The 14,366-nt window shown below is 27.7% G+C and overlaps 1 protein-coding gene across 3 annotated transcripts in view; it reads right to left on the reverse strand.

Moving 5' to 3' along the window:
- Nucleotides 1-14,366, reverse strand: part of LOC107447483 (leucine-rich repeat-containing protein 24-like) — a 475,982-nt gene that overhangs the window by 324,171 nt on the left and 137,445 nt on the right. For all 3 annotated transcript variants that reach the window (XM_071188145.1, XM_071188146.1, XM_071188147.1), the window contains one exon: nucleotides 13,757-13,823. The gene's annotated coding sequence lies outside the window, so the exon portion shown is untranslated. The remainder of the gene's footprint in view (nucleotides 1-13,756; nucleotides 13,824-14,366) is intronic.

The raw sequence follows: 14,366 nt of genomic DNA on the forward strand, positions 1-14,366 counted from the left end.
CGTGAAGGTCGTTGGGCTACCGAAGCGGGGGTGCCATCCCCTCTGCAGAGGATCAAAATTGTGATGGCATGTCTTCGGATCATCCTCAGGGATGTTTCCCAGACCGTCGCCAATACCCATTGTGCAGCTCTAGTGCGACGTAAATGCACTAACCTACCTACCGGTAACAAACCCACTCTATTATAATCAATACTTCTAAACATAAAATAGAACAATTACTCAGAGTTCTAAATGGTTTTATATATATATATATATGAATAAAATAATAATGGTATGTTGGTATGCTGTGTTTTAACTCTTTAAATGTTATTGATTTACTGTTTGCTCCTGAGAAATGAATAAAAATCTGAAATTGTATTTTATATTGAGCTCCAAGTATAGTACCTGTGCTGATAGCAAATGAAAAATCATTAATTGATTTATAACTTGAGAAAATCGTTTTAAACGTTTTCAGGAAATATTTAAAGTTTTTTTTTTTTAATAATTTCTGCAAAGATTTAAAATACTGGATCAACCCTTTTGGTGCTAGCTTCCTAATATTCGAAGAAAGGTTTACGTTGCTGCATTCCTCATTTGTAAGTTTTTTACCCTCAAAAACTAGTCTAAAAATATATCTATCTATACTAGGTTTCACTATGAAAAATATATTCTAGGTTTCATTATTAAAAATCTAAGCCCAAGATGACAATATGTTTTGCAGTTAAAAATTCAAAAATGAGGAATATAGTAATGTAAAGATTTCGTTTAATACTAGGACGCGTAGTACTGGAACGCGTGATATTAGGGAAGCTATCGAATATATCGTGATTTTCAAAACGTTTTTGTACTTTTAAAGATTATGTTTGGCATAATAGTAACTAATGTTTTTATATTACTAATTGTTTAAATTAGTAATATTAAAGACATTGTAAATAATAAGTATAAATGTAAATATATTATTAAACAAATGCAGCAAATACTAATTTAACTTATGCAACTCTGCAACTAATTTGTTTAGTCTAACTATGAATATGTTGTCTCGTTCATTCATATCGTATATTTTTTTAATACTATGTATTTATCTTACTGCTTTTGCTAAACTATGGTTAAATTAATATTGAAAAATATGATAAATTTTATAATTGATAATTTATTACTAATTTTATAATTAACAATTATTATAAATAATTATAAAATTAATTATTATTAATAATTAATTATTTTAAAACTAATTATTAATTTTATAATTAATAACTAATACATTTTGTAATAAATTTTTTAATACTGAAAAATATAATAAATTTTGCCTGTTAAGAACTTCAAAAAATTTATCAACTTTATTTATGGCTGAATTAATTGTTATTTATATTAATATAATGCTGATTTTATGTCTAATGCGCTAGAATAAAATTGTATGTAAAATTATAATTGAATGTTTTAATGTAAATTTTAGCGGAATCGTAAGCGTTACAACGTTTAAATTGTTACATAATTTAATGAAAATCTCGGTTGGAATCCGGAGCATCTGAAATGAAGATGTATTTTATTAGACGAGTTAGCCTTATGCAACAGACAATTAATTGTGAGGTTATAAGCATGTGATAACGCGAATTACTTTAATTACGAGTAATTTGAAAACTAAATTTGAATAGAAACTTTCTCAGTAAGGTTTTAAAAGATCTAAAGTCTGCAATGTGTTCGAAATATTTATATTAATACAAGCAAAAAAGTATTTAATGCTAATGGATTTATCCACGCACTTAAAATTAAGGGTCATGTAAGCATTTAGTGAACGTCTATTTGTTGGTCCAAATCACAATCCACTTAAAGAAAGACGCTATTTTGAAAACTTTATAAAGTTTGCTCTTGTATTTATCAGAGTTAAGAAACTAATAATTAAATAGTTTCCACTATGCATAAAGATATATTGCCGTTAATGTTTATCTCATAAACAAATTGAAGGTCATTTAAATTTGAGTATACTTTTTTATTTATATTTATGAGTGTATTTCTTGATTATATTTTATATTTCTATAGTTCCAGGGATTGTTGTACCTGTTGTTACAGGAATCAACTACATAACCTAAGGGTAGACATTGTCCACTAAATGATGAGCAATTTATTACCAATCAAATTTACATGTGATCCAAATGTTCTACACTGTGAAAAATTCCGGAATAAATTACGGTAAAAAATACCAGCACGCTGGGTGCCAATTTATCTTACCGTAAAATTCCGTTTTCGCCGGAATTATGGGACAAAAATTCTGATACACAGCAATTTTTACAGTAAGGGATACTATAAAATCATTGAAGAATCGGGAGAGTCTGTTTGGTGGGGCACTCGGCACATGCTCAAGAGGTCGTGCGTTCAATCCCTGTGGGCTGAAGATTTTCCGTGTAGTATATGGTGACTGATGCACGTTAAATCATTCGGGGCACAAAGTTCTCCCTGTTCCCATTCCTAATTAGGGGGTACTGATCCAGGAGTTTTTTTGTCTCCTGGATTGGGTTTAAAATTACAAGACTATGGAGTTAATCATTTGTCGTCGTAAGCACAAAATTCGGGAGGCTGCTCAACTACGGTTATAATACAAAATAAAATAAAAAATCACTGAATGACTGTAATTAAATAAATAGATCTGAAAAAAATACGGTATACTATTTTACGATAAAAATGAGCTTTTTTGTAAAGTAGATTTTACGGATAACGCAGCTAAAATACAGTTACTTTTTATTGTAATTTGATTCCATAATTTTTTACAGTCTAAACTCTGACAAACTTATATATACATACCATTCTAGGTTACAATTAACTATATATTTCTCATGGATGAAGTTAATAAATATTATTGAAAAATTTTGCAAAGAAATTATTTAAATAAGCTTTTTGGAAAATATGCATTTATAAGCGAGAATTATTAATTTAAATATACTGTAATTTGCATAAATTAATAACAAATATAAAATTTTCATGCTACCAATGTGATTTCCTTCGAATTTGAAAATATGTTGCAAAACTTTTCAAACTCTGACAGTAAAACATAAGATCACTACCAAAAAACAGAAAATATGTCAGAAAAGGAGGGAAAAAATCTGCTGATATCACCATACTGTATGTTAATGACATTAGTGGTAGGAAGCACTGGCAATTTTCGTAGTTTGAACTAAACTATACTGTATTTAAACCATTCATTTGGTAATTTTTCCGTTCATATGGTAGCAGTTTTCTGGAAATTCCAGTTTTCAAATTTATATAGATATATTCTGTGTAATATAGCCTGGACAAGTTTACTTTTGTTGATATTGGTATTGTTTACTAACAATGGATTTGAGTAAAAACAAGTTTAAAAAATTCAGCATTTGTAAAACTTTGCAAAAAGTAATTCACTTCAACATTGTTGACCATTTAAAATTTCTTCACCGATAAAAGTGTGTTGATAATTGCACTTCGTTTAATGTAATTAAAATTGTAAAAATTAACTGCAAATTTACTTCAACAAAAAATGTTCAGATGATTTTTCACATTTACATACGCATAAATATATTTTCGTTGGAAATGATGATTTTCAATGCAAATTTAAATTATATAAGCATATGGTACACACGCTTGCTGTCAAAATCGTCAAATGTGTTTACGGAAATGACACGTTATTCAAACATTTCTAGAAAAGCCCTAGATGCATGAAGCACTAGGATAAAATCTCATTTATTTTAGTTCGGCACTTTCTCATAACATTGCCTTTTCTCTTTTTTCCACTTTTTTGTTTTATTTTATATCTGCCTTTACGTGACACGTGATGAGCGACAGCATACGATGCACTAAATCTCATTCCTTTTTAAATCCCAAGGAATGAAACAAAAGAAACAGTAAATAATAATAAAAATTGAGATTTCTTTGAGAGAAAAATATTTCCTTTTGAAACTTTCTTTTCTAAAATGCAGTTTTCACTTCGTTTGAAATGTTGAGAAATTGTTCATCACCTTTTTCTCGAAAATTTCGCTTCGTTGGAGATTGCTTGTCAGTTACAATGCAGAATGTAGCTGCTTCTGAACGTTGCATTGAAATAAATTAGGTTCTATTCGGTATAAGATAAATAATGCAAATGTTTATGATGCTGCCCTTCAACTATACCGAAACTAATGATGAAACTGGGAGATATTATATAATGATAGATTATACTGCGGCGTATAGATATCTATATGTATCTTTTTCCAGATATTTCCAAAACAGCTAAGAAAGTGTCATTTATAAACAGAAGATTACAAAAAAGGAATCTACATACGTAATATATTGCTTTAATATTTTCCTTCAGATCAACATTCACAATAACAGGCATATTAGAATTTTGAACATTTAAACAAAATGTTTATCGAAAAATCATGAATTCATGAAACATGATATAAATAAATACGATTTAAGATAAGGCATATCTTTAAATGATATAATTTCATGCTTTGACTGATAGCAAATAACTTTGAAACTCTTTTACATCATGCATTGTATAATTATGGATTATAAAAAGCTGAAGATAATAGGTAAAGAAGGAATTAAGAAGATTGAAATGCAGTTTTCACTTTGTTTGAAATATTGAGAAATTGTTTATAAATTTTTTCTCAAAAATACAGCTTCGCTGGAGATTTCTTGTCAGTTAATATGCGAAATACAGTAGCTTTTGAACACTGCATTGAAATAAATTATGTTCTATTTGGTATAATATATCTAATGCAAATGCTTATGATATATCCCTTCAAATATACAGGAACTAAGGAAGAAATTGGGAAATATTAGATAATGATAGGCTATACTGTGGCGTATGGATATCTATATTTATCTTCTGATAGATACTTTTATGTTATTATGTAATACCTTTATTTTATTAATAATTAAACATAAATTAAATCTGAAAATCATGCATATTTTTTAAATTGAAATTTTCGAATTATTTCAGCATTCCAGCAGATATTCAACGTAAAAATTCTGTCCAATTTTACAGGTACACGACAGTAAAATGTGGTTTTTTAGGAGTATAATTATTATATTAGTGTTCCTAAATATAATTACTAAAGTAATTATTAGAGTAATAAAAACGAACATTTTAGAAATAGAAAATTATTCTAAGCATTAATGTCAACAACAATATATAATGACTATAGACTTACTAAAATGATTTCAAAGTTAAAGAAATAAAATTTTAAGTATTTCAACCGAAATGTTGACACATTCAATATCAAGTTTATGAACGCAATATAGAAATAGAAACGCATAATTAACATTAAAAATAGGAAAATATTTGCTATCTACTTATATTGCAGACTTTATATCAAGGCAATTGTTACCAAAATTATTCGAAACATATGAACATTAGGCAATATTAACTGCATAAATTCCAGACAGTGGCGGAAAATAGGCAAAGAATGACGGATTAATGGTCTATGTCTGGTTTTCGCAGTTCCATTAGATTTCAAAATACACAACGAATTTTATCTGTAGTGCAAATCTCACTTACGAGTGTCTACTGGAAGATCAAATCAAGGTCAAATGAAAATATTTCATAATTGTTTTGATAGTTTACCACCTGACCGGAACATCTGCTCCTGCACCCCAGAGCCCAAGGTCAAGAAAACTGAGATGGGCACAGTAGGCCTTGGCCCTCTATGGACTGTCGCGCCACTGAGTTTTTGAGTTGAGTTTTGATAGTTTTAACAATATTTACTTTTATAATTTAATTTTTTAAAAAAAATCATACGCGTAACATGTCAAATTTGGGTTCTGTGGAGAATATGTATATATATATATATATATATATATATACAGGGTGGGTGAGTCCCTCACTCATGAGGTGTTTCCGCTGTCGCTGATTGATGAGAAATGTGGTAATTGCGATTATCAAAGCTGGAAGGATCTTTATGAGACTTTTGTTAACAAGATTGATTTTGTTAACAAGCGTAAAAATGACTTTAAAACCGAAACGAGAGAGGACATTTGGAATTCTATTACAAACAGGGGGAGAAACGGTGAAGTAATAAGTTCTCTATTAGGATTGGAAAAAGGACGTTGGGGTGTAGTGAGTTTAGCAAGAACTGAATTAACTATGGATAGTTGACAGTGTAAAGCTAAGTACTGGTTAGCTATTGGTTAAAATTCGTCCGGGTTACTACTTCCGATATATTTTAACGTCTAAGCTTGAAAAAGAGCGCCATCCGATATTATTACACAAATAGTGTTTACAATATAACGCGTTCTTCCAATTTAAATTTCGACGAATCTAACAATAAAGTAAATCGCGAGACTTTGCAAGCGTGCTATGCTGCAACTCAAACGATTCAATCAAACTGTGCTATTTTACACAAATATTGCCAAATAAGGGATAACACTCAAAACATGACTACCCTTGCACTGTGATATTAATTTTGTTAAATTTGCTTTAGGCTAACGAACTGTTAGAATTTATAAATTACAAAAAACTCTTATGAATGTTAAAATTACGCGTGCATTTAAACAAAACTCACAATAATAAAACTTCCTAGAATATGAAGCCTGTTCACACATTGCCTCGTAAAGCATAACATAAGCGGAGGAATACTTCGGAAGTTTTCTAAATGTCTTCCTGTTTTAGGAAGGTCGGTTAGGAAGGTTGTTCACCTTCGTAGACTTGTAATTTTGAACCCAATCCAGAAGACAAGGGAACTCTTGGATAGGGAGAAATTTGCCTTCGTAGAGGACTTTTTTTGAGTTAACCCGCATTTGCGTTACATGGGGAGGAAAACCACAAAAACTCACCATGATTAGGCCGACGGCAAGGACCTAAACCGGAAGAACTCGCAATTTTCAAATTACAGGACATTCTTATAAATGGTGAAATAACGCGTAAACTTAAACACAANACTATTACCTGGAGGAAAAAGAACTATATATAATAGATACAAATTTGCATACACCCTCAACCCAGTTAAACAGACTGGTAATTCCAAATATATTTGTTTTAAAAGCCATATCTGAAATTTTAAATATAAAATTGAATTTTATACAATAAAAGTAAAACAAAATTAAATAAATCCTTGTAGTAAAGGCTGTAACAAAGATACAGGAAAAAAATCTGTTCTTTTTGGTGTTCTGTCAATTTAGATTTCAAATTTTTATTAGAAGCAAGCTTAGAGATGTTTTAAATAGATGTCATGGCACTTTTCCTCAAACCTCATAAGTTTATCTCAATGTTAGTAAGAAAGACAAAACTGTAGATATATTTTTGAAACTAAAATCATGTACGAAGTCATCAAAGATTCATGATAATATGCCTATCATAAGTTTAGTCACGTAGAGATTGACATATTTTATAAAAGAAATATCATTCCCTTCATAGTGATTGATAGATTATGATGTTACTTGATGACTAGCTATGCATCATCATTAAGTATGACTGTAGCTGTCGTTGTACAAGATGTTTTGTTAGTGTTCCCTATAATTGAAAGCCCCTAATCAAATTGAATGAATGAGGAATTGTCAATGCGGACGAAGCTAAATATAATAGTCATTTTACGCAAAAGAATAATAATTACGAGCTTAAATCTGTCTTTGTTAAGATATAATTTTTGTTCTTAGTTCAAAATGATGATTCATTACATCAAGCAATTATGTTGAACTGCGAAAATAAATATTACATTTTTATTCAATTAGAAATCTTTCAATTAACTACAGCTGACTAAGAGAAGTATTTAATATAATTTAATAATACCAATTGTAAAATAGTAAAATATAAGAGGAATATCCTTTTTAAAATTTTATTTCAATATTTAAAAAGAGCAGTTTTTTATATACAAGAATATGTATTTACTTGGGATATGGAAGTTATCTTATATCTATAGTTTTAATAAAATTTAGTGTTGCAATGAGAAATTGCTAACTATTAAAAAATATCCTTGCAAAAATTGAATTTCAATACTTAGTAAGCACAATTTTTCAAAACTTAAATTAATATTAATTGCTTAGGGATAAGATAGTTAATTTAAATTATTAATATGTATCTTAGTTTCGTTTTTAGATTGCTTCAAAATAAAGTTTGGAATTGGAAAGCTAATTAATAAAGTTTTAAAAATGAAGTTTATATTTGGTACGCAATTTTACTAAACTTTTCCACCAAGAAAAAAATTCATATTGCAAAGCAAAATTAATTTGGTTTCGAAATAAATTAAATTGGAATTTGTAAAGTTTGGGAAATTTTGTAATTCAAATTCATGTTTTATATCTCTTCAAGATTTACAACACCCGAATATTTAGGGTTAAAGTATATTCTAATAATGAGTCCATTAAATCTCAATTTCACTTAAATCAAGTTAATTTAAGCATTCTAATTTTTTAGTTCATGATATTCTAATCAATATCTGTGCTTCTCAAAATTATTTGCAATTTACAAAACCAATGAAATTGCATTTTCATATTACATTTAAGTATCTAAAATATTATTAAAAAAATACTATAGATCAAAGATATTTCAAAGCAATTATCTTCATTAATGGCTTGGGGTAATATCAACAATGTTTAAGCCACACTTTTAATTATATATAAACAAACTATATTATTTCAAAGCGTAACTATTTCACATCAAACTATTCATCACATCAAATGTCCCTTTTAAGAGAAAACAGAATAATACACAGCGTAATTTTTCCGCCTATATGGAAATCGTGATATTTTCATATTCAACGCTAATTAAAATTTGTGATTATTATGATTGTGATTATGCGATTATTAATTATGATTGCAATGTGAAAAAATGTGATTATATGTGATAGCGTGGCTTGAAATTTACATTTTCAATAGGCGTTTAATGCATTAGAGAACATTTAAATATTTTAATAAGCTTGTTCAAAACTGTTCTAATTTGATCTAAATTGATAAAATGCATCTATAATGTAGACACATTAAACTTTGCGATGTATCTCAAACATACTGTACAATAATTTTTTTTAATTAAAATTGTTCATATGGTACTGCATGAAAAAAGCATGATCATAACTGCCAGAATATGATTAAATTTATCATGTTTCTCGCTGTATGAGAACACCAAAATGCTCAGTAATTATTTTCTTACCGTAAGAGCTTTGAATATCATATAATACATTAAGGGATAGAATTGGTACTCATGATACCTAACAGCATGGCATAAAACCATTAAGTAGAGCCAGAAATTCAGGTAAACCATTCAGATAAATAGTTAAAATACCGTATATTTTGGTTTTTATAAGTACGATTATGTTTTTTTACCTAAAATGTCAGTATTGTATTGTACGGTAATTTTATTTTCGTGTTTTAGTTAATCTATTTTAAAAATATCTCAAACCTATTTTATAGTATCTTAGATTATTTTAATTTCAATATAGTTCAAAACAAAATTCAGTTCTAATACAAATTTTGTCTATTTAAGTTCATGGATTGCAAGTCATTTTATTTTTTTTCCTATTTTGGACTAAAATTGTTTAGAATATATTAAATTTCTAAAAAAAACTCTAAACTACTGAGCTTGAGTACTTTTGGGAAACAGCTTTAGGACTCCTAACACCCAAATCTTTTAAGATTGCAGTAATTCTTTCGGGTAGTGGGTATAATTTTATATTCACACTGAGCTATTACACCTTACCCAGTGGAGCATTTTGTGCGAGATTGATTTCTTTGATTAGAATAAGTGTTCTGATGTTTAGCGATCGGGAAGGTCCATTAGGCTTTAATTAGCGAAATGGATCGTTTTTTGACCTCTATTTTTGTTTTTATTGGTAATGAGACGCAATTCTGGACCTATAGTGATTGAATGAGTATTGGTCCCTATGGAAAAACTGAGTAATAAGTTTGATTCGAATCGGATCCAAGCGCTCTCTGGAGAAAATTCTAGAATCAACTGTTGCAATCGAAACAAGTAAATTCTACTATTACCTGGAGGAAAAAGAACTGATAGCTTTGAAGTTCAATTAGAATGTGTTAAGTTTTTGTGGTTCTTTAACACCGCTATTTCCATTAATATGTAAATCCTGGAGTTAAGTTCCATTTTAAATACAAATTGTAAATATTTTTTCTTGCTCTTGTAAGGATGTTAATTGACCAGATTAATTTGCAAATTACTTGCCAAAGTTTCTGTTTTGAATCACATGTTTAGGTAGAATACACATATGTATAAATGTTTAAAAAAATGCATTAATATAGATGACATAGCTTCAAGACAAAATATAGAGTGTGATATACAGCATCACGCCAGTGTGAAACTTACATGCCAAGTTTTACGTTTTCTTGTGAGAAGGTTTTAATCACCAAATTAATTTCTGTTTTTAATGACATGTTAGGTAGAATACACGTGAGTATAAATTAAAGAAATACTTATATATATATATATATATATATATATATACATATANTCGATGTATATATATATATATATATATATAGTTTCAATACGGCCTGGAATAAAGGTACCAAGTTGACAGATTCAAGACAGCATGAAGCATAGATGCCAGATTTTAAGCTTTTTGCGCAGATCATCCCTATTCCTGAACTATGATAATTAATTGAAGAACAAAACTATTACTTTAATTAGTTTAGTATTATTTTATTACTGAAGTTCTCAAAGTAAAACAAACTAAATCGTTGCTAAGATATCACTATACGGAATAGTAGCTAGGTAAGAAGGTCACTAAATGATTTTCAAATCATTGCATATATGCTTGAATTATATAGATTTTTCTCAAATAAAAATGATTTTATGACAAATGAAATCAGTAATATAATATTAAAGCATATACTGCGGTAAATAGAAAAAAAATAAAATAAAAAGCTTACAACGGTCAGGTTTTGATACCCTTATGGTGCATCTACTTAATATAATGATTATGTAGTACAAAAACAAAACGCATGCATAATATATTGTATGTTCAGTAGAACTTTATTAAATGGAGTTGCTAAGTCTCGAAGGGAGTTAATAGAAAATTCGTAAAATATAAATTCTTCTTTTTAAGCATTTGAAAAAACATTAAACATAAATAAAATTCTAAAACGCTGGTATATATGCCGATACTAAGATAGTTCTTATACACTGCAAAGATTTACTGTACAGTTAGGAATTCATATCCAACTGTGATTTGACTTAACTGCATATGAAAGTTTAAAAATTCTAAGAATCCATTATGCATAGCGCTTAAAATATATTTCATTCCTTAATGAACTCCAAAGTTATTGTTACCAGCAATTCCAGAGAATTTTCAACGGAAAAAAAAACATTATAAACGCATCTCTTCATACGCTTTCAACTAAATTACCCATAAAAACTCTCCCCAAGATTTAATCAAATTATTTTATAAATTAAATTTGAGAAAAAGTCAACTTTAATGAAACAAATAAATTAAATGATAATACTTAATGATATTAGTTTAGTAGAAAAAAAGTAAAAAAATTAAACGAAAACTGGAATTTTGCCTTAAATTTATTGCGTGGTTATTAAGATTACGAACCTTATTAACAGCTCCAGACCACGAGTATTTCAGAAACTAAGAATTTCTGAGCTATGCAGTGTATTTTAAAGTTGATTGATTGAGCTGCCAGCCTAAGCTGTTGCTGTTAGGGTCACACAAAGATTTAATTAATAATTTCATTTTCTCAGTTGCGAATAAGTGTTCATTTAGTTTTACTTAATAAATGCAGGGCTATTTGATATGATGTTAATTTTAAACTTTGTTGGCAGGCATTTAAAATTATGCTGCACTATACATGGTTTATTTATTTTTCCTTAGTCAATTTTGTAACTAAAGTATTGAATTAATTTTTAACTCTAATATAAAATGAGATATTTATATGAATTTATTTTATTAAATATAAATATGAAATTATTATTCAGGATTTGCATATTATAAGCAGTTGAACACTTAGAAATGAAAAATATATTTTTTTTTATAAATTTTATATTTTTATAAGTTTTTTATGACCTACTATTTTATTAAACAAATAGTATTTTTATAAAATAGTTTATAATATAACAGTTATTAAAATCTATTTTCCTTTTGGACTAATTTAAAAACAAACCTTTGCGTACATTCGATGTTTTATTTTACTCCAAAAAAGAAAAATATGATCAAAACTAGTAGATTATGGTAAAATATACATTGTTTCTAGCTGTATGGGAACATCAAAAAGCTCGATAAATTTTACAGAAGCGTTTTGGTGATTTAATTAACAGTAAAATATAGTTTTATAGTAAGTGATAAAATTCGATAATTGTCATAAAGTTTGATAATTTTTTCATAATACCTTAGAACATGGCCATAAAAACCATTTATTTGGTCTAAATTACTTCTAAGTTTTTTATTTTTTACAAATATATTAGTAATAAGAACTACACATTTGAAAACAAGAATTTCTGGTAAGCAGCTACTATAGAAACGGAAAAATTACTAAATGAATTACTTAAATACTGTTTATTTCGGCTTATATTAATAGAATTATGTGTTTCTTCTACCAGAAGTGTTGTAACCATGCAGCACGTTAATAACACTTTTACCATTTTTTTTTCTCCTTGTATTTTTAGTATTTAAAACACAATGATCACTTTTAAATAACTTATTTAAACTATAAATGCTACCAAACAGGGAAATATGAACTTTTACGAAGTAAACTTAACTAAAAAGGTCACTGCAAGGAATTAAATTATTAGAATTTGTTTATTGAATAATATAATCTCAACATTTTTCAAATCATTAAGAACTCAATTTGAACACATAAATTAAATAATGAGGTCAGCTTTTTTTTACATAATTAGTTAAAATAGTCAGAAAAATATTAGTTGCCCAAATTTATATCTAAAAGACTGAGCTCAACACAAAATTTAGTTTTTACTCTTTGAAATTCAATGAATTACTTTCAGTGGGAACTTTAAGTCACCATTATGAATCTGAGAATATTTTTTATCACTGTATTCAATAAACTATAATCGTTTGTAATCGTTAATTTTATATGGTGAAGGAGTTTAGATATAAATAGCTATCTTAATTTATTTCTGAATATAATTATATGCTATTTTGTAAAAACAATGTACGTTTGTAATTCCTACAAGATTTCTAACTGTAAATATATGCCCTAACTGTATAGCGTAAAATAGAGAATTCTTACAAGCATTAACATTAATTTACAATTACAGCTATTCAATTTTTATCAATATATTTCTTCTGGTGGAAACCTGTAAAAATTCTTAGAATGAGAATTCTCAGGGTTAAATTATTAAAATATTGGGGTTAAATCAATAACTATCAATAACTTTTAACTGAAATAACTTTCTGATCAATTTCCTTCCAACAAAAAAAATAAAATGATAGAAGAACTTAATTACCTATTATTTATGAGTAATAATTACATATTTAATAGCTAAGGCAGCATAATTTGGAAATGCGCTACACATAACCATTTTCGAGTACATTTCATTACAATATATTGCCTTTCTTTCCTTTTTTAAATGCTTTTTTATTTCTTTTTTTTTAATTTTGAATCTGTAAAATTGAAATACAATTTTACGAGATTTAAGGAACTGAAATATAGACAAATATGACAGCAAATAATGACTAAGAAAATAAATTACAAATAAGTAAAAAACGTTCAGAAACCAATTCTTTTTATATGTTTTACGTGTTAAATTAGAAGATGGTATTGTGTTGAAAAATATTTGCAGGCAAATAAGCATTTACGAAATTTGAAGACCTAATAAAATACAAGAAAATATTTGGAGTAAATATTAATAAAAAAATCCTACTTTCTTTTTGTGTCTTCGATCTTGTCAGGATACAAAGAATGTATAAAGATTATCCACTAATAGAAATCTGAAAGAAAGAGAAAAAAAGATCACATTTAGTAAATGTACTTAATCATTTAAATACGTATTTTGTGTCTTGTGGCTCAAAATTATTTAAATTTATTTGGGAATTCTACTTGTTAAGTGGTGCAGAAAATGAAAAAGAAAATCGACACTTTTATGAGTTTGAAACACTGTAAAAACTGTTGTGTAATATCCTTTCAAGTATGATATTGAACTGCCCAAAAAATTGAGTGAAAGAACATTTTATTCCTGTTTAGCACTAAATCGATCGTCCATGTCAGATTTAAGGGGTGTAATTTAAATCTAAACACTTAAAATGGAATAATCTTACACAAAATTTTACCATACCAGAAATATAATCACCAAGGTTGGCACTTGGTGAGCTTTGAATATCAAGAAACGCCAAATGGAATACTGGAATACCACGAGCAGTTTTGTATATATATATATATATATATAAATTTTATTATTTTACACATTTTTTCCATATTTTTATCAGTTGGAGGATAAAACATACTTTGAGTAAAAAAAAAAAATTAAAAAAAAA

This window comes from Parasteatoda tepidariorum, chromosome X2, assembly GCF_043381705.1.
Source record: "Parasteatoda tepidariorum isolate YZ-2023 chromosome X2, CAS_Ptep_4.0, whole genome shotgun sequence".
Taxonomy (NCBI): domain Eukaryota; kingdom Metazoa; phylum Arthropoda; class Arachnida; order Araneae; family Theridiidae; genus Parasteatoda; species Parasteatoda tepidariorum.